Source organism: Neovison vison, chromosome 14 (genome assembly GCF_020171115.1).
Source record: "Neovison vison isolate M4711 chromosome 14, ASM_NN_V1, whole genome shotgun sequence".
Lineage (NCBI taxonomy): Eukaryota > Metazoa > Chordata > Mammalia > Carnivora > Mustelidae > Neogale > Neogale vison.
Window position 1 is genome coordinate 32,598,253 of NC_058104.1, and position 25,817 is coordinate 32,624,069.

Below are 25,817 nucleotides of genomic sequence, written 5' to 3' on the forward strand. Positions count from 1 at the left end.
TTTTGGGTTTTCCACATATAGTATCATATCTGCAAAGAGTGATAGTTTGACTTCTTCTTTGCCGATTTGGATGCCTTTAATTTCTCTTTGTTGTCCTATTGCTGAGGCTAGGACTTCAAGTACTATGTTGAATAGCAGTGGTGATAATGGATATCCCTGCCATGTTCCTGACCTTAGCAGAAAAGCTCTCAGTTTTTCCCCATTGAGAATGATATTCACGGTGGGTTTTTCATAGATGACTTTGATGATATTGAGGTATGTGCCCTCTATCCCTACACTTTGAAGAGTTTTGATCAGGAAGAGATGCTGTACTTATTCAAATGCTTTTTCAGCATCTATTCAGAGTATCATATGGTTCTTATTCTTTCTTTTATTAAAGTATTGTATCGCATTGATTGACTTGCAGATGTTGAACCAACCTTGCAGACTTGGAATATATCCCACTTGGTCGTGATGAATAATCCTTTTAATGTACTGTTGGATCCTATTGGCTAGTATTTTGGTGAGAATTTTTGCATCTGTGTTCATCAAGGATATTGGTCTGCAATTCTCTTTTTTGATGGGATCCTTGTCTGGCTTTGGGATCAAGGTAATGCTGGCCTCATATAATGACTTTGGAAGTTTTCCTTCCATTTCTATTTTTTGAAACAGTTTCCCGAGAATAGGAATTAGTTCTTCTTTAAATGTTTGGTAGAATTCCCTTGGGTAGCCAAGGCCACAGTTTAATTTTGTCTGGGATATTATGAGATAGCCCCATACCATATTGCTTTATATAAGAAACTCTACTTTCTACTTAAATAAATGCAAGGGGTCTCTGTCACCTACAACCCAGAGAAGCTCCTCATAGTTTAGATGATGACATACTTACCTAACCACCTTTTTGCTATACCTGCTTTTGCTCACTGCTGTGCAGATATTCTACAAATGTCTATTTAACAGGCACATGATTGTCATTTGGCTCCAGACAAGGAACAAATGTGCTATTCATGGCAGCAGAAGCACTCTGGTCTTCTTGGCATTTCAAATAATCATTGTAAATGGCACACTTATTGAGAGTTCATTCTGTTGTATGTGCCCTCTTTCATAAGTTTTGCCGGCAAGCCTCAGTCTCTCTGAACACCCGTGACTGTAGGGTCCTCAGGCCTTGGGTTTGTGAGGCACAAGGAATGAATGAATGAATCCAGTGGGGTCCCCTGAGAGACAGCCTGCCAGCCTCTCCTGATGGGTCCTATACTGATGGACACAGGCCATTCCAACTTCACTGATGAAGGTGGCATATAAGGTGGAAGATTGTTCAGGCAGGGTGGCCTGGGTTTTCTGAGAACAGGCTTTGAGTCAAATAGCCTCAGCTACAGTCCTAACTCTACCCCATGCTCCTGTGCTTCCTTAGGCATGGTATTTAACCTCTCTATCCCTCAGTTTCCTCATCTGTAAAGTGGTCTGTTTAAAGAATTAAATGAAAAAAATATGTATACACACATAAATTCAAGGAGAAGATAGCACATGTGGAGCATTCAAGAAGTGGTGTTTTTATTAATACTCAACATTGTGGTTAATATTATCATAGGGATGTTCTTCCGGTATAAAGAGCATGAAGCAGGAGATGTGCCATGTAGAGGATGGTCAACTTTTTGGCCCCTTCCAGGCACTGTGGTTGCCATGATGCCATTTACTCATCAGCTCAGGGATCTCATGCTTGGGTGACCCCTTCTGGGCCAGCACATTAATTACACATTCTTGGTAGCTCCCAGGGGCCTGGTCTGGTGGGGAGGGTTTCTGTGTTTGAGCTCTTGGATCCTGGCTACCGGGACTCCACCACCTTCTACCTGTGTGACACTCAGTACCTAATAACCCTGTGACAGAAAGTAATTCAGGCTATCCAGTAGGGTTGTTGGTGACAATTAGATGGAATGATACATATAAAATGCCTGACACATGTCAAGAAATGTTTCACCTCTTTCCATTTTCTTATTCTTTTTTACTAGCTCCCAGAACAGCCCATTTCTACCCATTTCTGTTTCAGAGAGGTGAGGTGATTCGCTGAAGGCCATATTGTGAGGCGAATAAGTTGAGGAAAAGACATGGCAGGTGAAGTGAAGAGCATGAGTAAAAGCAGGGAAGTGAGAACCTGCTGTGAAGCTGCAGGTAACCGGGCGTGGCTGGAGAGCCCAGTGTGGGTGAAGGAAGGGTGCGGGATGAGTTCAGGAAGGACTTTGGATACCCTGGGCTGAAAGACAGTGGGTCCCTGAGGGATTTTTAAGTTGGAGTGACCTCATTTAATTTGTGTTTTCAGAGCATTCCAGAGGAGGTTGGAGCAGGAGCCAGTAGAGACAGAGTGATTCTAGAGGAGGAGGATCTTCTCTGAGGGATCAGGGCAGGCAGTGCAGAAGGTTTGAAGCAGGATGTGATAAGGTCTGGGTCCTTAAGGAAGGCACAGCCCACTGGGGAAGAAGAGGCCTGCATGGGAGGGAAAATGCCATAGAACAGTGCCCAACCTCAGATGCCTGGAGCATCCAGTCTGGAACCGCTGGTCACCCAGGTATACGGTGCCAGGTCCCAAATGCACAGAGCAGTGTATTCAGATCAGATGGAATCGGAGCAATAGATTCTCCCAGTTCTGCCTTGGTCACTAGAACTCAGGAGTTAGCTTCCTAAAGTCCTGCTTTATTATGGCTGCTCTCTCTTCCCAAGGGGTCTATTTGTGTGTTGGAACAAGGGACCAATATCTTAGTCACCGAACCAGGAGAGAAACCTTATTTTTGTCTGTGAGATGCTACCTGCCTCCAGCCTTCAAAAAACAGTGCAGCATTTTTTGTCATCAGGCAGATGTGATTTCAAGTGAACACCCTGCCACGTCACTGTACGACCTTGAGTAGATCACCTCATTTCTGTGTCCTTGGTTCCGTTATATAGACAATGGGGGTTATTATGCTGTCTTCTTCCTAGAGTTGCTGTAAAGATGAGATAGTGCATGCGTACACGTGCACTATCAGAACATAGCGTGAAGTGCAAAATGAACATCAAGCATTGTTTCTTGCCTTGTCATTTGTGGCCTTATTCCCAGGTAGGATAGTTTTGTTCCCATCCTGATATAAGTCGTTAGAGCCATTTTGTTTTCTATACATATGGCAGTGACTACAAGGGAGTCTGAATACATGACCAAACAGACTTGAACTATCCTCAGTGGTCCGGAGCCTCCGATTACCAGGAACAGTTCAAGGGTCCCCATGGGGGCATAGCCCATATGGAACTTGCTCGGGAGCTTTCTGGGACTTGGTGACCTTTCTCACGTGATAATGGCACAGCTGAATTTCCCAGCAGGGATCATTAATGACAGCAGCCATGATCCCACAAAAGAGGGAACTGAGCTCTTTCCAGGCATCCAGAACAAATATGGTTCCTGCTCATGATCTTTGGTTTCAGTCCACTAGGGGGAGAAGGAGAAGCAAATTCCACCCCCCCCCTTCCATGGAGTAGGTCATGGTTAGACATAGACTATGGATTAGCTTCCAACTTCTCTTACCTCTAAAAGTCAGCCCTTCTTTCCTTCCAGCCTGCCTGCCCCTCAAATCATAACAAAGGCTGACCTGCTGGGATATGTTTGATGGGGTTTAAAGGGAGGAAAGGCAAAAAGGGGAGCAAGGATATATCCCAGATCTTCTCACATATTCACCGTATGTGAATTCCACGTTTTCACGAAGATTCATCACCACCCTATGTGATAGATACTGTCATTCCCATTCCCACTTTAATTTTAGGTGAAGAAACTAAAGGTGAGAAAGGGGAAGAAGTAAAGTGTCCCTGGCACACAGCTACCAACAACATCCTTGTGAGGAGTGTCCTATACACAGGGAGAGGGGAGGGATGGCCGGGCACAGCTTGAGAGACAGGCTGCCACACTGCCTCTGCCTGAAGCAAGCCTCCTTCACGGGAGGAAGAACTATGCAGACCGCTGCTTCTCAAATGTCAGAGTACCCATAATCCCCCAGAGGCTGTGTGGCAATGCATCCAGACTCTGTGGATCTAAGTGGGTCCTAGGAAGACGCATTTTACAATTTTCAGGTGATGACAGATGCTGCTGGTTCACACTCAGAGTAACAAGGATGTTGTTGGTATACTGGAGGTAGCCGAGGGTTAAAAACCACAGACCTGAGGTCCAAATCCATCCTACCTCTTTTTCACTGTGGCTCCTTGAGTATCCTCTAGACTGTTTCCCCACCTGTTTAAATGGAATCGTGAAACACCTGCAGGAACCAACAGGAAGAATAGGATATGGTACCACAGACTCTCCTGGTAGCTGTGTGTCAGGGGCACTTGTTTTCATGGCCTTCAGCGGCATACAATACCCTCCCCTGCGTCTGGTCTCTTCTGCTGCTGCCACAGTTCCTGGACGTAGGACCTAGTGTCCTTATTTTAGTCATTTGTTCAAGCTCTGCAGTTTCTTGAGCACTACGCTGGTGTGGACTCGGGAACAATGACACACAGACCGAGATGGTTCCTACTGTCATTGGGCTCAAAATCTGGCAGGGGTGACAGACGTGAAGCACATAATGGGATCAATGTTTCCCAAAATGACTTGTGCTAACTCCTGTGCAGGGGACATGGGCACCACTTACTGAGTGTCTCCAAGTCTCATGTAGTCAGTCTCATTTTGTCCTCCCATCAGCCCTCGGGTGTAATGTTTTCTGAGTAACTAGATGGACTCACTCATCTCTGCTTTCCCACAGGAGGTCTGAACAAAGTGTTTCTATGTACTGTGAATAAGAATGAAAGGACCATTGGGAGGGCAAGAGGTGGGCAGGGGAGGAGGTGTGGGTCACAGAGTAGGGCCTGGACGGGAAGGGTGGAGTGGTATTCTGCATTGGATGCGGGCAAAGCTGGGACAGGGCTTGGATGCTGGCTCTGACTTCTGCATGGGAACTGACCACATTGGAGGCCCAGGGAGGAAAGCAAAGGAATAGGGTATGTCTGTGCCTCTCTCCACTGAGGCTGGAGTATCAACCGGCCTTCTCTGACAAGTAAGACCCTTTCTCCATCTTACAGATGAAGGAGGAGAAAGTGGAGAGAAAGCATTGCCAGGAGCAGTCCACTGGCATCTATTGCATAAAGCAGAAGAAAGCACGGGTTTTTTTGCCTTTCAGTATAGTGACCTGCAGCTACACTTGGCCCAGTGAAGATCAGCTGAGCCATTTGTGTGCTTCCGGGATTGGGTGACACACAGATAGATGATAGGCATGGAAGGGCAGGATTTCTTTTCTCCCTTGGCCCTCTGTCATCCTGGAGCCTCTCCACCTCCTCCTTAAACTATTAGGAATGTCCCCAGGATCAGGGTGGCAGGAGTAGGGTCTCAGGAGGGGCTGCCGCGATCCTGTGCCCCAGACAGCACTGAGAAAGTAGCCCCAGGACATTGTGTCATGAGGACTGGGATGAGGATCCCATCCATCTCCTTGGGCATGAACACTGTTCCATTCCCTGCTGTCTCCCCCACTGCTGTGCCAAATACGACTAAAAATACATCTGTGACCAACCGACCCAGAGTCTCTGGGGGTGAGTCCCAGGCTGAGCCCTGCTAGGTGATAGGTGCACCTGTGGCCTGGGATGGGTGCTGCTCACTGTTGTCCCAGACAGGGGTGCCTGTCCCCCTTCTCTCCAGGGGACCTGCATTGGACCTCTGCTTCCTCACGTTCTCCCCAGGGCTGCTGGTCCCCAGACCAGACACCTGCCAGTCTGAGGGTGACCAGCACTGCCTCCCAGGGTTTCCTTTGCCTGCATCCTTCCCCAGGAGCTCCTGCATCTCCTGACACATACTCCCTGTGTGCCTCTCCTCCCCCTTGAACTTGCACCTGTTTAGTCTCTGTCCCTGTGGGACCCAGTGACTTGGAGCATGGATTGGAGCAGACCCATGGGAAACCTTTCTCTGGCCTAGGGTTGTGAGCGATGCTTTTGCCCTCTGCGGTGTGTCTTCCAGCTTTCTGCATTTCCCTGGTTTCTGTGTGGGCCACAGGAGGAAACAGCCGTGTCCTGTCTGGGGACTGACTGTGGTGTCCCAGCAGGAACAGGGGCCTTGGCCCCGAGATTGTGCCGAGAATTCCTAAAGGGGTCCCTAGGATGACATCTCCTCTGTAATCCATTGGGCATCTCAACATCCAATAAGGGAAATTCTATGTCAAACAGAGAGAAGAAACAAAAACAAAACAAAACAAAACCCAAAACAAGTGCCCTTTGAAAATAGGTGCAGACACAAAGGCACCTATTGAGGGATTCCACTTCCAGAAACCTCCAGAACATGTGCAGGAACAGAAAGAGAAAGCAGCTTAGGGCTTGTGAGGGGCCAGGCGGTGGGAGCAATGGGCAGGAGGGCTTGGGCTCAGGGTCTCCTTTGGGGAAGGAGATATCCTGTGACGATGTTCTGTGGTGTGGTGGCACAGCATTGGGAATGCACTTCATGCTCTTGTTGTGTGCAAGGGAAAAGAACTTTTATTTAAAATAAGTAATACACAGCATACAGGAGATGGACGGCGACTAGAACGGTGACTCCATACAGGAGAGGAGGAACACAAGGGGAGGGGATGAAACATTCTGGGGGGATGTCGGGGTCAGGGGATGGAACTGATGGTATTTTTATGGGGAGATCTCCCCGCAGAGTTGTGGGCTCTGGATGCGGGTCTGGGAGCCCTGCAGGAGAAGGTGTAGGGGCAGGGGTTGGGCTAGGGGTGGGGACAGGGTCAGCAGTAATGGCCAGTGCAGGCTCCAGAGCAGGAGCTGGGTCAGAGGCAGGAATAGGAGCACAGGCCAAGGGCAGGGAAAGGAGCAGGAGCAAATGATAGGGACTGGGTCTGGGGCGGGAACAGGGCCCTAGGCAGAGGCGGGGGGGGGGGGGGGGGGCAGTGGTCCTGGCAGGGCCAGGGGAAGGGATGGCAGCAGTTGAAGGGGAAGCAGGGGTGTGGCAGGGAAAGGGGCAGGGGCAAGAACAGGGGTAGGATCTGGGTCTGGGTCAGGTTCAGGGGCAGTGGCCCTGGCAGGGAAAGGAGAAAGGACAGGGGCAGGGGCAGATGCAGACACAGGGGCAGGGGAAGGGGAAGGGGCAGGAGCAGGAACTGGGGCAAGTGCATTGGTGATGATTGGTGCAGGGTCAAGGGAAAGAGCTATGTCTGGGGTAGGAACAGGGGCATAGGCAGGGGAAGGGGAGGCTGTCCTGGCAAGGGCACAGGAAGGGGCAGGGGAAGGGGCAGGGATAGGGGTAGGACCTGGGTCTGGGGCAGGTGCAGGAGCAGGACCTGGGTCTGGGGCATGTGCCGGGGCAGGTGCAGGGGCAGTGGCTCTGTCAGGGAGAGAAGGGATAGGGGCAGGGGCAGGAGCTGGGGCAAGTGCAGGGGTGATGGCTGGTGCGAGATCAAGGGCAGGAGCTGGGTCTGGGCCAGGAACAGGGGAACAGGCAGGGGAAGAGGAGGCTGTCCTGACAGGGGCAGGGAGGCTGTCCTGACAGGACAGGAAGGGGCAAGGGAAGGGGCAGGCACAGGTGAAGGACCCATGCCGGGGGCAGGTGGATGGGCAGGACCTGGGTCTGGGGCAGGTGCAGGGGCCTTGGCCCTGTCAGGGAAAGGAGAAGGGATAGGAGCAGGGGAAGGGGCAGGAGCAGGAGCTGGGGCAAGTGCAGAGGTGATGGCCAGTGCAGGGTCAAGGGCAGGAACAGGAGCTGGGGCAAGTGCAGAGGTGATGGCCAGTGCAGGGTCAAGGGCAGGAGCTGGGTCTGGGGCAGGAACAGGGGCACAGGCAGGGGAAGGGGAGGCCGTCCTGGCAGGGGTACGGGAAGGGGCAAGGGAAAGGGCAGGAACAGGGGTAGGACATGGGTCTGGGGCAGGTGCAGGGGCAGGTGCAGGGGCAGTGGCCCTGGCAGGGAAAGGAGAAGGGATAGGGGCAGGAGCTGGGGCAAGTGCAGGGGTGATGGCTGGTGCGAGATCAAGGGTTGGAGCTGGGTCTGGGGCAGGAACAGGGGCACAGGGAGGGGTCGGGGAAGGGGTGGGACCAAGGGAGGATCTGGGTCAAGGGCCAGAACAGGAGCACAGGCAGGGGCAGGGGAAGTGGGAGTCGCTCTGGCAGGGGCAGGGGAAGGGGGAAAGGCAGGAGCAGGGGTGGGGGCAGGAGCAGGAGCCAGCTCTCCCTGGACAGCATCAGCATCTCCGTGGGCAGGCGCCCGGGCACCTGTCGGCTCCCGGTCTCCTGCTGAAGTGATTCCAGAAACCATCTCCCCCTCCGCAGTTGCTGAAGTTGGGAGTGGGTCTAGTTCCTCCGCTGGAGTAGCTGTGAGAGGAGAGAAGGTCACTCGCAGGCCTGCCTCTCCCTGTGGCTTTGCAGAGACAGGGCACAGCCCAGGGCCTCCCAGAGAAGCCGCAGCCACGAAGGAACCCTCACTGGGAATTCTCCTTGACTGCAGTCCAATCCCTGGGTGCTCTGAGCCAAGTCGTGGCTCCTGGCCCCACACCAGCCTGTGGGGGCTTCTCCCTGTGGGGCCCAGCACCGACCCCTCCCCACACAGCCACAGGCACCCCATCCCAGACTTCTCACCCTCGGACTTGGCCTCCGTGGGCTCCGCGTCCGGGACCGCAGTCCAGTGGAGTACCACGGGCAGTGGTCTGGGAGGTACCGGAGGCCTTCCCAGGACCGGGGACTCCGGGGTCAGGGAGGAGTGCGTGTCTTCCTGCCTCCTTCCTAGTTCATCCGTGGCCTGCCAAGGCAGAGATGGGGAGTGTGCAAGAGGCGTCAGAGCCCTGCCCGGCCATACCCTCCATCCTCCTGCCCAGTGCCCCTGCTTCTCCCAGATCCCACGCAGACCTGTGCGTGCACAGCCCCGCATCTGGGTCAGTGACCCGTCCCTGCAGGGTCTCAGGATAAACCCTGGGCAGAAGGGTGCAGCCCCCACACCCCGCCCCACCTAACCAGCGTTAACCTGGGGTGTGAACATGACCTGCCCACCAGGCATCTGACCCCTCATCAGCCTGCTCCTGCTCGGGGCGTCTCCACCCACGATGGGCTTTCTCTACACAGACACACAGACACTACACACAAACACACACACACACACACACACACGGGGAGGAGACCTAGGCCTACACGGGTCGATCAGAAGGTGTGGGGCTGACTTGAGCCTCCTGGTATCACCTTTTGATTCTTTTTGCCAAAAGGCCAGAGGCGTCGGGGAAGCCTGACACGACCTGCCCAGTGAGGGGACGTGTTTGGTGGGCGATCTCTCCTCTGCCTGCGTCCTCTGCACTTCAGTAGGCAGCACAAGAACATGTCGCTTCCTTCAGGATCTGCACAGAAATGAGCTGGGCAGGGGGTTTTCTCTGGAATGTGGGTGCCTGGATACGTGGGTTCCAATTCCGTTGGGCTCTGTTGTCAGGGAAGTGAGGTCACCACTGCCTTGGGGCTCCTTACCCGACTTCCTCTTCCCACAGAAGCCCCTGAGGGCACCCTCCCCCAGTTGCTCAACGCTCACCCTTCACCCCATGCCCTGTGACCCCAACACAGCCTCCCCACAGCCACTGGGAGGCCTGGATGCAGCTGTTGTCCCCGCTGGGAGGGTTCAGACCAGGCTCCTGCTCCTGCCCAGGACTGTGAGCCAGAACACACCCTGTGGCTCGCAGGGCCTCCTCAGTCTCCCCGTCTGCACATTGAGGGTGTTCTGGCTTCTCCTTCTAGGGATGCCATCAGGGGTAGGACCTCTGCATACGTTCCATACCCGCTCTCCCAGGAGGCTGTTGCACACACTTGGCTCAGGGTTAGGGGCAGCGGCAGGATCAGGGTTAGGTTTAGGGTCAGGGTCAGGGACAGTATCAGGGTCAGTGTGAGGGTCAGAATTAAGGTCAGGGTCAGGTTAGGGGTTAGGGTTAGGATTAGGGATAGGATTAGGGTTCAGGTTAGGGTTCGGGTTCGCGTTCCATTTCCGGGTTAGGGTTATGGGTTAGGGTAAGGGTGTCATTGTACTGTTAGCTAACACCTCTATCATGTACATAATTCTTATTTCTTCTAGTGTTCGGAACATTTAAGATCTAGTCTCAGTAAGTTTAATGTTTCTGATATTGTTGTTGTCTATAATCACCGTACTGTGTATTTGGTCTCTGGGACTTATTTATCCTTCAGCTACATTATGTGCCTTTGACAACACCTCTCCCATTTATCCACCCCAAGCCCTGGTAACTACCACTTTACTCTGTTTTTACAAGTTTGGTTTGTTTGTTTGTTTGTTTGTTTTAGATGCCACATAGAGGGATACCCTTCGGGGGCATCTGGGTGGCTCAGTTGGTTAAGGTCTAACTTTTGATTTTGGCTTCAGCCATGATATCAGGGTTATGAGATCAACCCCTGCATTGGGCTCCAAGCTCAGCATGAAATCTACTTGAGGTGCTGCTCCCTCTCCCTGTGCCCTTCCCCGACTTGCACATGTGCGCTAGCTCTCTCTCTCTTTCTCTCTTTGTCTCTGTCTCTAAATAACTAAATAGTCTTAAAAAAAAAAAAGGAGGTACTGCATGTTATTTGTCTTTCTCTGTCTGACTTATCTTAGCACAATGTCCTCAAGATCTGTCCTTGTTGTTGTAAGTGGCGGGATTTCCGTGGTTGAATCATAGTCCATTGTAGCTATCTACTACATCTTTATTCACGCATCCATTGAGGGACACTTGGTTGGTTTCCATACCTTGGCTCTTATGAACAATGCTGCCACAACCATGGGAGTACATGTCTGTCTGGTCTTTCACTGAGTACTTAGTACCACAAGGACAGTTTTACACACTGTACTTGGATTAAGTCACTTGATTTCCCAAGCATGACAGCAGGAGCCACTATGATCATCCCCCCAGAGCATGAGGCCAAGAGCAGCGCAGTATCTGCGCACAGTCACACAGCTAGCGAGCAGGAGAGCAGCTTTGCAAAACCAGTGGTCCAAGTCCAGAGCCAGTCTCCTGAGCACCACTCTGTCCTCCCCCTTCCCAGCTCCTCTAGAGCCTTTGGTCTAGGCTGGGGTGGCACTTTGGGTGGCCAGACTGAGTGGTGAGGAGTGTGAGGAGCCATAGTAAAGGGGGACTGTCTAAATCCTTTTCTCAGAATCACCGTGTCTAAGCAAGATCTTGAGACATCACTAGGCTGAATCTTGTCTCCCCAGATTCCACTTGCTTAGCCTCCACCCATGATGGTACCATCCAGACAGCCGAGCCATGAAGGCAGGGCTTGTGGTCACCTCCAGATCATCAGTTTATGTCCATTAGGCTTCATGTGTCTTCCAGGAAAATTCCAGCAAAAGGTCATGAGGGTAGAGGGTGCCTGGGTGGCTCAGTGGGTAAAGCCTCTGCCTTCCGCTCAGGTTGTGATCTCAGGGTCCTGGGAGCGAGCCCTGCATTGGGCTCTCTGCTCATCAAAGAGCTGCTTTCCCCTCTCTGTGCCTGCCTCTCTATCCACTGGTGATCCCTCTGTCAAATAAAATTAAAAATAAAAAAGATCATGAGGGTGGAGACTTTATGAATGGGGTTAGTGCCCTTAGAAAAGAGAGCCCAAAGATCTACCTAGCCCCTTCGGCCCTGTGAGAATATATGGAGAATTCTGTGCCTTAGAAGATGGCCCTCACTCAACCATACCGGCCCCCTGATCTTGGACATCTGGTCTTCAGAACTGTGAGAAGTAGATTTCTGTTGTTTCTAAGTCACTAAGTCTGTGGTATTTTGATATAACAGCTCAAATGGACTAAGACGCCCTCCTAAGCAGTTTGTACATCCTATAATACTTATTTGTTTGAGAGAGAGTGAGAGAACACGTGCAGGGTGGTAGGGTCAGAGGCAGAGGGAGAAGCAGGCTCCCCCTGAGCAGTGAGCCCCTGCAGGACTCAATCCCAGGACCCTGGGATCATGACCTGAGCCGAAGGCAGACACTTAACTGACTGAGTCATACAGATGCCCCGGTAGTGCCTACTTAGTGTTCACGTAGTTATTGGGGATGTCTGACATCCCCGCTAGACCATAGCCCTCCTACGCGCAGCAGCCTTCTCTGGGTGACCCACTGCCATCTCTCTCTCTCTCATGCCTGGTCCAGTGCCCGCCAGTGAGTAGATATTGAATAAATATCTGTGAGTGGATGTTGAAGGTGAGGCTCAGTTATTTCAAAACCTCTTGATTTCCAAAATCCTCTGGGAAGAGTTGGGAAAGAATTCAAACAACCTCCCTCAGAGAAGGACAGATTGTGGAAAGCCGTGCAGACAAGCCACTGAGATCACGGGCTGGGGAGTTTTTCCTTCCACCTGGGAATTTTGGGGGATGGGTGCTTTTCCCTAAGGTGGTCACGTTTGAGACCACTCAGTCCCACTGGAAGCCCACTGTCACCTCTTCCTTCACTCTGTCCCTGATGGTAAGCTCTCTAAGCTCAGGCAGCCTTTAATTTAAGGTAACAATTAAGTGCAACTAAATTACTCTTTCAATACCATCAAGGAGTCAGCAGAAGAGCCTTCCTCTGCCAAACAGAATGAATCCCCAACGCTGGACGAATGTTCCGAGCTTGACCCAAAGAGAGTGGAGCTCACAATCAAGCATGAGCCTACCCACAGCCTTTGGAAGTGATGAAGTCTGTGAACTCAAAGGGTCTGTGGGGTACCTCACTTCTGTTTCTTGTCCCTGAAGCTCTTGGAAGTCTCCTGTGGTCCCAGTGATGCCATCAAATCCTTGAGACAGAAATTCACCTGAGTCATTTAAACATCAAAGTGGCTTTATTTAACAATTCAGGAGTCAGGCAGCATCCCCTCTAGCGAGTAGAAAGGAGCTCTGCTGAGCTGTGGGAAAGGGAAGGCTTTTAAAGGTGGAAAGGGGTGGGAAAAGGAAATGATTAGCAAAGAATGACTTGTCTTAGAGGAGGTCACCTTCTTAAGCAGAACAGAAGGAGTCAAATGGGTGAATCATCTCATTAGTGCTGACCTTCTAATTCCATGGTGACTGGTTAAAGTTTGCATTCCTGGGGGGATGAAATGGTGTTTAGGTTAGGTGTTCAATCTTGGTTTGCTGATGTTGGGGTTTAGTACAAGTGACCCTCTTTGGGGCATGCTATCTCTTCTTATTTTTCATTTATTTATTTTTAAAGATTTTATTTATTTATTTATCTGACAGACAGAGATCACAGTAGGCACAGGGGCAGGCAAAGAGAGAGAGGGAGAAGCAGGCTCCCTGCTGAGCAGAGAGCCCGATATGGGGCTCGATCCCAGGGCCCTGAAATCATGACCCAAGCTGAAGGCAGAGGCTTTAACCCACTGAGCCACCCAGGTGCCCTGCTATCTCTTTTCAAACACAGTGTACAAGTCTTTCACGTCCTTGGCTAAGTTTATTCCTAAATATTTTATTCTTTTGGATTTTATTGTAAGTGGAATTGTCTCTGAATTTCTTCTTCAGGTTGTTCATTTGTAGTGCAAAGGAATGAAAGTGATTTCTGCGTGTTGATTTTGTATCCTACAACTTGGCCAAATTTATTAAGCCGAATATGTTAATGTGTGTGTGTGTGTGTGTGTGTGTGTGTGTGTGTGTGTGTTGGAATCTTTAGGGCATTCTACATAAAAGATTATTTCACATGCAAGCAGGAATTATTTTTCTTCTTCCTTTCCATCTGGATGCCGTTTATTTCTTTTTCCTGCCTAATAGGTCTGGCTAGAATTTCCAATCCTGTGTTGAGTAGAGGTGGTAAAAGTGGGGATCTTTGTCTTCTTTCTGATCTTAGGGAAAAAGCATTTTGACTTTTATCACTGAGTATTATGTTAGTCATCACTTTCTCAAAGATGGCCTTTATCCTGTTGAGGTGACCAGTAGATTTTGTATTGCTATGACCATCTCTAAGGTGGGGTTGGACATAGAGACTTATAGCCAGTGCTGCTTGAATATTTTGTTTTCATTGGCATAAAAAAAATTCCTAGAAGGTGGGGCATGTCCATCCATGGTATGTGAGATGATTTTAGATGCATTCTAGCAGGATTTAAAGAACACCAAGTCCCCCTCTTCTATGGGCAGGATTTTATTTCTCACACAAAATTCTTTTCCAGTTCTTCTGATGATTTGATAGCATCAACAGCATCTAAGTCTGCGATACTGCATTTTTAACACTTCTCTAACACTAAGTGACTTTTTTCCTCTTTTGTTTTTTAATTTCTTTTCAGCGTAGCAGTATTCATTGTTTTTGCACCACACCCAGTGCTCCATGCAATCTGTGCCCTCTCTGATACCCACCACCTGGTTCCCCCAACCTCCCAACACTGGCCCCTTCAAAACCCTCAGATTGTTTTTCAGAGTCCATAGTCTCTCATGGTTCACCTCCCCTAACAATTTCCCTCAACTCCCTTCTCCTCTCCATCTCCCCTTGTCCTCCGTGCTATTTGTTATGCTCCACAAATAAGTGAAACCTTATGATAATTGGCTCTCTCTGCTTGACTGATTTCACTCAGCATAATCTCTTCGAGTCCCATCCATGTTGCTACAAAAGTTGGGTATTCATCCTTTCTGATGGAGGCATAATACTCCATAGCGTATATGGACCACATTTTCCTTATCCATTCATCCGTTGAAGGGCATCTTGGTTCTTTCCACAGTTTGGTGACCGTGGACATTGCTTCTATAAACACTGGGGGGTACAGATGGCCCTTCTTTTCACTACATCTGTATATTGGGGTAAATACCCAGTAGTGCAATGGCAGGGTCATAGGGAAGCTCTATTTTTAACTTCTTGAAGAATCTCCACACTATTCTCCAAAGAGGCTGCACCAACTTGCATTCCCACCAACAGTGTAAAAGTGTTCCCCTTTCTCCACATCCTCTCCAACACATGTTGTTTCCTATCTTGCTAATTTTGGCCATTGTAAATGGTGTAAGGTGGTATCTCAATGTGGTTTTAATTTGAATCTCCCTGATGGCTAGTGATGATGAATATTTTTTCATGTGTCTGACAGCCATTTGTATGTCTTGATTGGAGAAGTGTCTGTTCATATCTTCTGCCCATTTTTTGATATGATTGTCTGTTTTGTGCGTGTTGAGTTTGAGAAGTTCTTTATAGATCCTGGATATCAACCTTTTCTCTGTACTGTCATTTGCAAATATCTTCCCCCATTCCATGGGTTGCCTCTTTTTTTGTTGACTGTTTCCTTTGCTGGGCAGAAGCTTTTGATCTTGATGAAGTCCCAGAAGTTGATCTTTGCTTTTGTTTCCTTTGCCTTTGGAGACATATCTTTCTTTTAAAAAAAAAAATAGATTATTTATTTATTTATTTGATAGACAGAGATCACAAGTAGGCAGAGAGGCAGGCAGAGAGAGAGAAGGGGGAAGCAGGCTCCCTGCTGAGCAGAGAGCCCAACGTGGGGCTCGATCCCAGGACCCTGAGATTATGACCTGAGCTGAAGGCAGAGGCTTAAACCACTGAGCCACCCAGGCACCCCTGGAGACATATCTTGAAAGAAGTTGCTCTGGCTGATATCGAAGAGGTTACTGCCCATGTTCTCCTCTAGGATTCTGATGGATTCCTGTCTCATGTTGAGGTCTTTTATCCATTTTGAGTTTATCTTTGTGTACGGTGTAAGAGAATGGTTGAGTTTCATTCTCTTACATATAGCTTTCCAGTTTTCCCAGCACCATTTATTGAAGAGACTGTCTTTTTTCTACTGTATATTTTTTCCTCTTTTGTCAAAGATTATTTGACCATAGAGTTGAGGGTTTATATCTGGCTCTCTACTCTGTTCCACTGGTCTATGTGTCTGTTTTTATGCCAGTACCATGCTGTCTTGGTGATCACAGCTTTGTAGTAAAGCTTGAAATCAGGTAACGTGATGCCCCCAGTTTTATTTTTGTTTTTCAGCATTTCCTTAGCGATTCGGGGTCTCTTCTGGTTCCATACAAATTTTTGGATTATTTGCTCCAGCTCTTTGAAAAATACCAGTGGAATTTTGATCAGAATGGCATTAAAAGTACAGATTGCTCTAGGCAGTATAGCCATTCTAACAATGTTTATTCTTCCGATCCAAGAGCATGGAATAGTCTTCCACCTTTTTGTGTCTTCTTCAATTTCTTTCATGAGTGTTCTGTAGTTCCTCGAGTACAGTTCTTTTACCTCTCTGGTTAGGTTTATTCCCAGGTATCTTATGGTTCTTGGTGCTATAGTAAATGGAATCGATTCTCTAATTTCCCTTTCTGTATTTTCATTGTTAGTGTATAAGAAAGCCACTGATTTCTGTATATTGACTTGGTATCCTGCCACGCTGCTGAATTGCTGTATGAGTTCTAGTACTTTGGGGGTGGAGTCTTTTGGGTTTTCCATATAAAGAATCATGTCATCTGCGAATAGAGAGAGTTTGACTTCTTCATTGCCAATTTGGATACCTTTTATTTCTCTTTGTTGTCTGATTGCTGTTGCTAGGACTTCTAATACTATGCTGAACAAGAGTGGTGAGAGTGGGATCCTTGTCGTGTTCCTGATCTCAACGGGAAGGCTGCAAGCTTTTTCCCATTGAGGATGATATTTTCTGTGGGCCTTTCAAAGATAGATTTGATGACGTTCAGGAATGTTCCCTCTTTCCCTATACTTTGAAGCATTTTAATCATGAACGGATGCTGCATTTTGTCAAATGCTATTTCTGCATCAATTGAGAGGACCATGTGTTTCTTCTCTCTTCTCTTATTAATTTGTTCTAACACATTGATTGATTTGCGAATGTTGAACCATCCTTGTAGCCCAGGAATGAATCCCACCTGGTCATGGTGGATAATCTTTTTAATGTGCTGTTGGATCCTGTTTGCTATGATCTTGTTGAGAATCTTAGCATCCATATTCATCAGTGATATTGGTCTGACATTCTCCTTTTTGGTAAGGTCTTTGCCTGGTTTGGGGATCAGGGTAATGCTGGCTTCATAGAAAGAGTCTGGAAGTTTTCCTTCTGCTTCATTTTTTGAAACAGCTTCAGGAGAATAGGTGTTATTTCTTCTTTGAAAGTTTGGTAGAATTCCCCAGGGAATCCGTCAGGTCCTGGGCTCTTGTTTTTTGGGAGGTTTTTGATCACTGCTTCAATCTCATTACTAGATATTGGTCTATTCAGGTTGTTGATTTCTTCCTGGTTCAATTTTGGTAGTTTATATTTTTCCAGGAATGCATCCATTTCATCTAGGATGCTTAGCTTATTGGCATATAACTGTTGATAATAAATTCTGATGATTGTTTCTACTTCTTGGTGTTAGTTGTGATCTCTCCCTTTTCATTCATAATTTTATGAATTTTGTGGCCAATGGTTTATCGATCTTATTGATTCTTTCAAAAAAAAAAACCAGCTTCTAGTTTCATTGATACGCTCTACTGTATCTCTGGTTTCTACCTCTTTGATCTCAGCTCTAATCTTGATTATTTCCATTCTTATGTGTGGAGTTGGTTTGATTGGTTTGATTGGTTTGATTGGTTTGATTGGTTTGATTGGTTTGATTTGTTGTTGAATCTCCACTTCTGTTGAGACAGCTTCTGTGTTCTGGATTTTTCAATTTTTTTGAGGGAGGCTTAGATGGCTATGTATTTCCCCCTTAGGACCGCCTTTGCTGTATCCCATAGGTTTTGGATCAAAGTGTCTTCATTCTCATTGGTTTCCATGAATTGTTTAAGGTCTTCTTTGATCTCCTGGTTGATCCAAGCATTCTTAAGCAAGGTGGTCTTTAGCTTCCAGGTGTTTGAGTTCCTTCTGAACTTTTCCTTGTGATTGAGCTCCTGTTTCAAAGCATTGTGATCTGAGAATGTGCAGGGAATAATGTCAGTCTTTTGGTATTGGCTGAGTCCTGATTTGTGACCCAGAATGTGGTCTATTCTTGAAAAGGTTCCATGTGCACTTGAGAAGAATAAGTATTCTGTTGTTTTAGGGTGGAATGTTCTGTATATATCTATGAGGTCCATCTGGCCCAAAGTGTCATTCAATGCTCTTGTTTCTTTATTGGTTTTCTGCTTCGATGATCTATTTCTGAGAGAGGTGTGTTAAGATCTCCTACTATTAATGTGTTCATATCAATATGACTCTTTATCTTTTTTTTTAAAGACTTTTCTTTTTTTAAAGATTTTATTTATTTATTTGGCAGAGAAATCACAAGTAGATGGAGAGGCAGGCAGAGAGAGAGAGGGAAGCAGGCTCCCCGCTGAGCACAGAGCCCGATGTGGGACTCCTTCCCAGGACCCTGAGATCAGGACCTGAGCTGAAGGCAGCGGCTTAACCCACTGAGCCACCCAGGCGCCGCAATATGTCTCTTTATCTTGGTTAACAGATTTTTAATTTGGAGTGACCTCATTTAATTTGTGTTTTCAGAGCATTCCAGAGGAGAGGTTGGAGGAGGAGCCAGTAGAGACAGAGTGACTCTAGAAGAATAGGATCTTCTCTGAGGGATCAGGACAGGCAGTGCAGATGGTTTGAAGCAGGATGTAATAGGGTCTGGGTCTTTAAGGAAGGTGCAGCCCACTGGGGAATAAGAGGTCTGCACGGGAGGGAAAATGACATAGAACAGTGCCCAACCTCAGATGCCTGGAGCATCCAGCCTGGAACCACTGGTCACCCAGGTATATGGTGCCAGGTCCCAAATGCACAGAGCAGTGTATTCAGATCAGATGGAATCGGAGCAGTAGATTTTCCCAGTTCTGCCTTGGTCACTAGAACTTAGGAGTTAGTTTCCTAAAGTCCTGCTTTATTATGGCTGCTCTCTCTTCCCAAGGGGTCTATTTGTGTGTTGGAACAAGGGACCAATATCTTAGTCACCGAACCAGGAGAGAAACCTTATTTTTGTCTGTGAGATGCTACCTGCCTCCAGCCTTCAAAAAACAGTGCAGCATTTTTTGTCACCAGGCAGATGTGATTTCAAGTACACTGTATGACCTTGAGAAGCTCACCTCATTTCTGTGTCCTTGGTTTCCTTATATAGACAATGGGGGTTATTATGCTGTCTTCTTCCTAGGGTTGCTGTAAAGATGAAATAGTGCATGTGTACACATTATCTCAGAACATAGCATGAAGTGCAAAACGAACATCAAGCATTGTTTCTTGCCTTGTCATTTGTGGCCTTATTCCCAGGTAGGTTAGTCTGGTTCCATCCTGACATCAAGTCGTGAGAGCCATTTTGTTTTCTGTACAGATGGCAGTGACTACAAGAGAGTCTGAATATATGACCAAAAAGACTTGAACTTTCCTCAGTGGTCCGGAGCCTCTGATTTCCAGGAATGGTTCAAGGGTCCCCATGGGGGCATAGACCACATGGAACTTACTCGGGAGCTTTCTTGGACTTGGTGACCCTTCTCACTGATAATGGCACAGCTGAATATCACAGCAGCCACTGATCCCACAGAAGAGGGAGCTGAGCTCTTTCCAGGCATCCAGGACAAATATGGTTCCTGCTTATGATCCTTGGTTTCAGTCCACTAGGGGGAGAAGGAGAAGCAAATTCTCCCTTTTCCATGGAGTGGATTATGGGTAGATATAGACCATGGATTAGCTTCCTACTTCCCTTACCTCAAAATCTCAGCCCTTGCTTCCTTCCACCCTCTCTGCCCCCTCAAATCATAACAAATGCTGACCTGCTGGGATATTTTTTTTTTCAATTTATTTATTTTCAGAAAAACATTATTCATTATTTTTTCACCACACCCAGTGCTCCATGCAAGCCGTGCCCTCTATAATACCCACCACCTGGTACCCCAACCTCCCACCCCCCCGTTGCTGGGATATTTTTGATGGGGTTGAGAGGGAGGAAAGGCAAAAAGGAGAGCAAGGATATATCCCATATCTTCTCACATATTCACCGTATGTGAATTCCAGTTTTCCCATAGATTCATCACCACCCTATGTGGTAGATACTGTCATTCCCATTCCCACTTTAATTTTAGGTGAAGAAACTAAAGGTGAGAAAGGGGAAGAAGTAAAGTGCCCCTGACACACAGCTACCAAGAGTCTGTGGTGCTATATCATACTTCCTCCTGTGGGTTCTTGCTGTTGTTTCACGATTCCATTTAAACAGGTGGGGAAACAGGCTCGAGGATACTCATGGAGCCACAGTGAAAAAGAGGTAGAGATGGATTTGGACCTCAGGTCTGTGGTCTTTAACCCTCGGCTACCTCCAGTATACAAACAGCAACCTTGTTACTCTGCTGAACCAGCAGCATCTGCCATCACCTGAAAATTGTAAAACATGGCTTCCTAGGACCCACTTAGATCCACTGAATCAGAGCTGCATTGCCACACAACATCCAGGGAATCATGGGAACTCTGACGTTTGAGAAGCAGAGGTCTGCATAGTTCATCCCAGCCATGAAGGACACTCACTAAGGGCAGAGGCTGTGTGGGCAGCCTGTCTCTGAAGCTGGCCCCAGCCATCCCTCTTGCCTCCCTGTGTATGTGACACTCCTCACACCATGGGGCAGAACTTGGGTCCCCTGAATCTGTACTGTTCCATGACTGGCTTTAGCCACTAGAAGGCACTGGAAGTGGTATCCTGGGATTTCTGAGCAGTTTCCACTTCTTGCCTCTCAAAACCTAGATGCCATGCTGTGAGAAGCTCAGGCTGCATGGAGAAGACACGTGGGTGAGAGGCGAGGCACTAAACTTCCGTAAACCCAGTGAGGAAGAAGATCCCTAGTCAAAGAGGGGAGTAAAGAGCTATAGTTTTGATCTTCAGGCTGACCATTCTAATACTTTGAGTCCCCAAGGAAGGCTGTGATTTAAATGTGTCCAGTCAGGGAAGATCAGACTTTGTATCAGTGGGCCTCAGTGTGAGAGAACACTATGTAGTAATGGAAAGAACTGAGTGGGCATCCCACTGTTTCTGGCTGCCCTGGAGTATAGGCTATCTTGAGTGTATCTAACCTTAATTAATGGAGGCTACGTTCCTGGCATGGATCTGGCTGGGCTTGGAAACTAAGAGCAATTTTTGGGGCACCTAGGTGGCTTGGTTGGTTATGAGACTGCTTTCAGGGCATCTGGGTGGCTCGGTTGGTTGAGTGACTGCCTTCGGCTCAGGTCATGATCCCGGACTTCCAGGATGGAGTCCTGCATCGGGCTCCCAACTCCTTGGGGAGTCTACTTCTCCCTCTGACCTCTGTCATGCTCTCTCTCACTCATTGTCTCTCAAATAAATAAAGAAATAAATTTTATTTATTTTTTATTTTATTTAAAATTTAAAATAAAAAAATTTTTTTTCTTAAAAAAAAAAAAAAAAAAAAGAGAGACTTCTTCCAGCTCAGGTCATGGTCCTTGAGTCCCTGGCTGCAGTCCCTCATCGGGCTCCCTGCTTAGCAGGAAGTCTGCTTCTCCCTCTGAACCTCCCCCTTCTCATGCTTTCTCTCTCTGTCTCTCTTCCTCTCTCTCTCTCAAATAAGTAATAAAAGTCAAAATCTTTAAAAAGGAGCAATCCTGAACATTACATAATTCTGAAAGGCAAGCACCCTCTTATATTTCAACATACAACTAGTATCTCCCCTCAAGCATCATGTGATTAAAATAACTTGCAAAGCAAGTTTTGTATTTAAGGAAGACCTTTAAGTTTCAGCCGTGTTAGGAACTATCTGGTGACAAGTGAAAAAAACCTCTTAATAGAAAGAAGTATTAGTGTGGAGGCTCCTAGCCCCACCCGCAAAGGCTGTCCAGGACCCCTGTATGGAGCTAGTCAAGAACAGTACCAGGGGGTGTAGCACAAAGTCAGGGAAGTGTCCCCGAGGGAGGCTGAAGCAGGATGAGTCCAGGCCATCTGTTCCTCTGAGATGGACGCGTCAGTCCATCTTCTCTTGATGCTGCTGAGATTCGATTCACCCAAGTCCTGCCGCTCCGAGGGGCTGATCGTCATGTGTCCTTTCAATGTTACTTGGCTGTTGACAGGGAGAGAAAGTGTTGCTTGTGTGGAGATAGAGGAACTAACCCATATGATGAGGATTTTGCTGAAACCCTATTTAATGAACTTTTTGTTAATCTTGAGAACTTGACTCATGTGAATGTGCAACTGAAGACAGATCCCTTGTTAGTAAAATCTGGGATTCCATCGGCAAAGCTGAGGTTGATCTGGGGACTGCAGGGTCACTTTTGAGGTGACCCGTGGCTTATGACGGGCCTCTAGAGGGCGCCGGTGGGATTGAGATGTCCCCAAGGCGAAGCTCTTAGAAGGAGCGGCGGGAATGTTTATAGCAGCAATGGCCACAGTCGCCAAACTATGGAAAGAACCAAGATGCCCTTCAACGGATGAATGGATAAGGAAGATGTGGTCCATATACACTATGGAGTATTATGCCTCCATCAGAAAGGATGAATACCCAACTTTTGTAGCAATATGGACGGGACTGGAAGAGATTATGCTGAGTGAAATAAGCAGAGAGAGTCAATTATCATATGGTTTCACTTATTTGTGGAGCATAACAAATAGCATGGAGGACAAGGGGTGTTAGAGAGGAGTAGGGAATTTGGGTAAATTGGAAGGGGAGGTGAACCATGAGAGACTATGGACTCTGAAAAACAATCTGAGGGGTTTGAAGTGGCGGGGGGGTGGGAGGTTGGGGTACCAGGCGGTGGGTAATATGGAGGGCACAGCTTGCATGGAGCACTGGGTGTGGTGAAAAAATAATGAATACTGTTTTTCTGAAAATAAATAAATAAATAATAATTTTTAAAAAAAGAAAAAAGAAAAATTAAATTCAAAATAAAGCAAAAGCTATAAAATTAAATTTAAAAATATATATATAAAAAAAAGAAGGAGCGTCGGGATCCGGGGCCAATGGAGGGAGTTTGTTGTGCCACACAGCGTGTCCTTCAAGGAACTGTGCATGTGTCCTAGTCCCCCTCTTCCAGAAAACAAATAATGAACTCAGTATAAGGGATGATGGATATGTAGTGATGGAGAATAGTTCTGTGATTTTGGCAGAATAAAGGTAATCGGTCCCACTAGTGCGGAAATTGATTCATCTGGCTTTCTTCGGTTCTAGATAATTTTCTATTTGTAATATAGAGGTTGCGTTTAACAACCTTCAAGGCATTCCTGTCCTCCACTCTGCCTACTCCAACCCTCCCCTCGTCTCTTTGTCTTTCTCTGACATCCACAGGTATTTACTGAGTATCTGCTTTGTGTCACCTTCTGTGCTGGGGGCAAAGGATGAACTGTGTAGGTAGCCACTTGTACCTCACAACCCCGTGGGGAAGGGGAAGTATTGATACAAGTTAGTAGTCCTATGAATCATCGCCAGTGTTTATGGAACAAGTTCTGCATCCCCCCTGCTATTCCGAATGCTTCCCATGAATGAACTCACTTAGACCTCACAAGAATACTGCAACAAAGGGATCCTTAGTATTATTGTACAGATGAGGAAACCAAAGTAGGGAGAGGTTAAGGAACTTGACTAGTGTCACACAGCTGGTAAACAGAGAGTCGGGAATTGGCATCAAGCAGTCTGGTTCTTGAATCCTCATTCTTCAACATGTGGCCTATACAGCATAAGAAAGAGTGTAAGAGAAGAAATGCAAGCGTGCCAGGGGCTCCTGGAAGAGAGGCACGGTGTGTTGTGATGGAGGTGACATTGGTGTGTTTGGAGAAGAGGAAGCCAAATGTTGTGTGTAAAGGATACAGTATCTTACAGAATGAGAAAAATCCCGAACAGGATATGTAGCTCCCAGGTTCTCACGAAGGCACCCAGCTACCAGTGATACTGCCTGAGCAGAGATTGGATCCCTTTAGGTCCTCAAGGAAACTTCTTTTGGTCCTTATCATGGCCATCCTGTTCCCTCTTCACATTTTGGGAGAAGCTGACACTTTGGCTGCCTGCCCACCCAGGATGGCTCCCTGACGACACCTAGCACATTCTTCTCTGTTGACAGTGGGGTGAGATGAACTGAAGGGCAGTTTCCCAGGACTTTCATTGCCCAAAGGACCAAGCCTCATTCTGCATGGAGATTCTTCTTTTAGCCCCTAATCCAGTCTTCCTGCCTGCTATGGAGGTTGGAAAAGGATCTGGAGAAGGTGAACAGGAATTTCTAAGTGCCAGCAGTTGTGAGGAAGGGAAGAGAGAGTGGGGGACATGTGGGGAAAGTGCATGTCATTGTGCAGGAATGAGAGAGGATGCCAGAAGCAAGAGCAAGTGTGCAGGGACGGAGCATCAGAGACCACGGTGTATGGGGTCATGCTCGTATGCTCCTGAGTTGGGCTGTGTCCAGTGAGCCACAGAACATCTAGATACTTTTGGAAAGGCCTTGTGTAACTCTTCCAACTCAACTTTTTGCTACTTATGTGGCTTCTCAGAATTGAGATTTGCTTTGCAGTCTCCCTTACAGCATGGTTTAGCCACATGAATAAGTTCTGATCAATAGGTTGTGAGCAGAAATGCTGTGATGAACCTCTAGGTCATGCCTCTGAAGGGCAGGATGTGCTCTCCCCATGCCCCCTGGGTCCTCACTGACATGGGCCAGAACACAGGCACAGGGGGTAAGCTATCTTGGACCACACCATCAGGGGCAACACCCTGTGTGTGGACAAAAAGCAACACGATGGGAGGATCCTGGGCCACACACACTCTGGAACCTCTTTACTGGCCCTTACCTGCTTGTTCAAGTTGTTTCATGAGACATCAAGGAGGTTCTTATTTAAGCCACTGTCCTTAGTCTCAGTTATAGAAGCCGTATGCAGTTCTCTCTTCGCTCAATACAATGCATGTATATCTGCACGTAATTCTGGTAAAGGCAATTTCTTCCCTATAGAGTTGGAATGTCTCCAGTTCAATACCTGCATGTTCTCCAGCTTGAAAGACTCTGCCTGGTATGTTGCAAAGTGTCTGGTTTATTTGGAAAGGGAAAGATGTGAGGTTGACAGTATTGAGGAGCTAGCTGTCGGGCCATGTGAGATGTCCAGGATAGGAAAAATGGGGTGCCTTCTACTTAGAGACCTGACCACCAGTGTACGACCTCGGCCAAGTCCTTCCTGTCCACTTCCCACCTAGGCTGTACTTCCTTCCCACTAGAATGAACCAGTTGGACTATTATCCCTATAAATCCTTTCCAGTTCAGAGGTTTGGAGTTGGTGGCTTTTGCATTATTAGTTCTCTTGGCTTCTAGCCCCTGGAAATTGTTAGTATATTCTCAAGAAGATGAATCCATCTGGGAAGCATCTGGGTCCTGGTGCTTCAGAGTGGAGGCTATGGAGTGAAGACCTGGAGGCAGCCATATGCAGAAAAGCACATGGACCTTCTGCTTCAGGTGCTCTGAATGTTTGCGGACATGGGTTGTCCTGCTGACTTAGCCACAGATTATGTGTGACACAGGCATGAATTTGCTTCACAGTGTTAGGGTGCAGAAAACTCACATTTCTTCATTTTCCTAAGTGAAATAAAATCTGGCTCTGAGCCCCCACTCCCGAGACTGGTGGGATGGGCACTGTCTGTCATCATTGGGCTGCCTGCCCCACAATGAGATGGTATCAAATCCTAGAGCTGCTGTGGGTGCCAGCAGGGGTGTGGTCCTCAGCTGTCCATTGTGGGAAGTGCTGTGTGCAGTGGCTCAGTGGAGCTGTGGATCAGATAAGGACATCCCTGTGGCCTTGAAAGTTTCATTCTTGGTCATGACGCCTAGGATTCAAGTGTCACCCCATCCAAGGGGTGTCTCCTTTGGGACACTGTAAAGGAGAAGAGCACAGGGCTCCAGCACTGCAGGTGTGGCTTGCTGCATCCTCTTGGTCCTGGGAACTCCAGTTCGTGGCCAGGGTGATGCTCTCCTGTCCTCCATTCACCCACCTGCTCTTTTCTCCTTGCTCCTCTGCAGTGACCCCCACTTAATTCTGTGCTCA